Genomic DNA, 3,081 nt, shown 5'->3' on the forward strand with positions numbered 1-3,081 from the left:
TACACATCTAAATGTTGAGTAGGAAAGGGGACAGGTTCAACCCTTGAAGTACCCTACAATGGAGGGCTGAGGGTGGAATCACTCTTCCTCAATTACCAATAATTGGAATTGACCCTGGAGAAAGGAGGTGAACCAGCACAACACCATGTTACATGCCTCAAATCCTCTGAATTGATCCAGAAGAATGAAAATATTAGATCCTGCCTGTCATGGATTCCACTACTCTCAATGGTTTATGCAGTTTCTGAGGGTGATGAAATGGAAAAAAAGATATCGACAGCACGATTGGTGTTCAACTAAGGATTAACTTGACTGAACATGGGTTAAAGCCACTATTAAGGATTATTTTGTGGTAGTAAGGGCAGCAAAACAGCAGTAATTCTCTGCCTTATTGAATCTGCAGATTGCCTTCAATTATGTCAATCATGACAAGCTGTGGAGAGCCCTAGAGGTCTTGGGAATGCCAACACATTTTGTCAAGCTGGCACTCTGTACAAAAATCAGAAAGCCACTATGCAAATACCATTTGGTGACACTGATTGCTTCAACAAAGGGAAAGGAGTGCAGCCTATCTTATTCAGCTTGGATACTAAAGTGATCATGACAAAACTTGAAGAATTAAAACTTGAAGAAAAGATTGGAAGAAGGAGCATCAACAATATTCAATATGCTGACAACATAACTCTCCTCTCAGAAACCAAATATAGGCGTAAAACATCTGATCAAAAGTATTAAAGAACAAAATGAGAAATTTGACCTTTTGCTGAACATCAAAAAGACCAAGCTCATGAGAAATGAAATGGAAATGTCAAAATAACAATTGATGGTGAAGAAATCAAATGCATGCAATGTTTTATTTTCCTAGGATTGCAGATTGATCAAAGCAGTGAATACAGTCCAGACATAAATTGTTGAATCACACAAGGTCACACCCCAATGATGAGTGTGAATCGAGTATGGAAAAGCAAGGATATCAGCCTGGCAACTAAATATAGATTAGTCTGCAATATGTTTCTCATAGTACCTACAATTGCACAAACGTGAACAAACTAGACAGGAGAAAAGTTGACTCATTCATGCAGGGTATTGAAGAAGGCTCCTATGCATTCCTTGGACAGCAAAGGTGACAAACAAGCAAGCACTGGAGCATATAGAAAATCAGGCATATTGCTGTAAGGCAAAATCAAAACATTCTTTCTTACTTATTTTGGCCATATCATGCAATAACACTCACTGGAAAAGGCAGTTATGCTCAGAATGATCAGCAATAAAAGGAAATAAGTCCACCAAAAAGCAAAATGGCTGGACTCCATCCAGAGCACAAGACAACTAAAAGCAGCCACATAAGATTGAAAAATATGGAAAGAGCTGGTCTATAGAATTGCTGAGAATCAGACACAATTGAATAGATAGCACCATCATCATCATTATCATCATCGTCATCATCCTCATCATATAAAATGGAGAAAGAAAATAAGTTTTTATTTCTTTTTTTACAGTTGGAACTCAAGGTCATCCACTGAAACAAATGCAGGAAAAATCAGAATCAACAAATTAAAATGCTTACATAAGCTTTTATCTCAATACATAAATAGTCTTGTCCAGGTCTTTCCCTAAAAGGATCTGGGTCAAGCTAAACAGGGTTACTAGCCTGGAATCTGTGGACAGAGCAAGCATAAAGAAGGATGCTTTACTATATTTATTCCACCATGCAGGCTTGAATGTGAGCATGTAGTCATGCTCACTCTATTCACTTTTAGCTTCCAGTTTTCTTTTCAGTTACTTCATCTCTTTGGCTCCTTGGGAACAGGTCAAGATTGGACTCTGGGAAGAAGACTCAAAGGAGCAAGCTCATACAGTGTTCTGGAAGCTATGAATTCAAGAGGCCCACTTTGCATGAGATGGAACTACCTATGAAATTGGCGGAAAAGATCCTATAGAAATAATTCAGATCCATCCAGGACCTGAATATTTAATAGATTGCCATGATAGAAGTCCATGACATGTAATTGATCTAGAAAGTGCTAAGGGTGGAGATACAACTGGCTTCAGTGAGTTTGTTGTCCCATAGAAGGGTGTTGTACTGAGAAGGTCATTCTTTAGATCTTAACTCCCTGGATCTCTCTCAGAGTAGAATGGGGAGTATTCTCTCCCTGCTAAATCATGTATGGTGAGCAGATTCTGCCTGGAGAAGCTAGCTCCTAAGATAAGAAGGGCCACATACATAAGAGCTTTACAAGATCATCAGCATCATGAATTGAGTCAGGAAATTTTTGGGAACTGAAAGAAGAGCTCCTTGAAAACAGACCTTATTCCACTGAATCAGCTAATGCTATCAGCTGGCATTCTGTGCCAACTTCAGCTTCTGAGTCATCTTCTAGGGCAGCCCCAGGAATTAGTGTTAGACTTCAATTTAGAAGGAACAATTAAATTTTCACTACATATCATTAACTTCATTTTGCTGATCTCTAATTCATTCTGATGGACTAATGTGTATTATAAGTATCATGTGGAAAAAAGTGGTTTACCTTAATTTGTTTGTTGAGCTAAAAGTACAAAATACTTTTATTATTCTCACAAAACCAAGACGTACTGTATATAGATCTAGATCTAGATCTAAATTCTCTTCTCACCCCAAAGGATGGTCTGTGTCTGGGACCACTTTGGCCTTTATATAAAAGAAATCTTTCCTATTTCATCCAAGTTGTTTTCTTAAATAGTCAAAGTATTTCTTGATTGCTTCTTTCCCTCTTCTCTTTGATCTTAAGCAAAGAGTTAAAAGGGCACAATTGATTGACACACAACAAAATCATTGGCTTTCTCTCTCTCGCTCTCTCTTTGATAACCTTATCAATACTATATTATCCTGTTTTGCAACTTACAAAAGGAATATGATTTCATGTTGAGCTACTTGAAGTTTTATAGGCTTTCAGGCTAAAGGACTTATTTATTAAAGAACAGAAAGTTATTGTTTGTTCATGAAAGGGAGCATTTCCTGCGTTCTGACAAAATATTCCCTTTTCTGTTCAACTTTTTTTCCCTCAAGCTAAGGTAGAAGTACAGTTATTATAAATAGCTGTG

Source organism: Protobothrops mucrosquamatus, unplaced genomic scaffold (genome assembly GCF_001527695.2).
Source record: "Protobothrops mucrosquamatus isolate PMUCROS unplaced genomic scaffold, P.Mucros_1.0 scaffold868, whole genome shotgun sequence".
NCBI lineage: Eukaryota > Metazoa > Chordata > Lepidosauria > Squamata > Viperidae > Protobothrops > Protobothrops mucrosquamatus.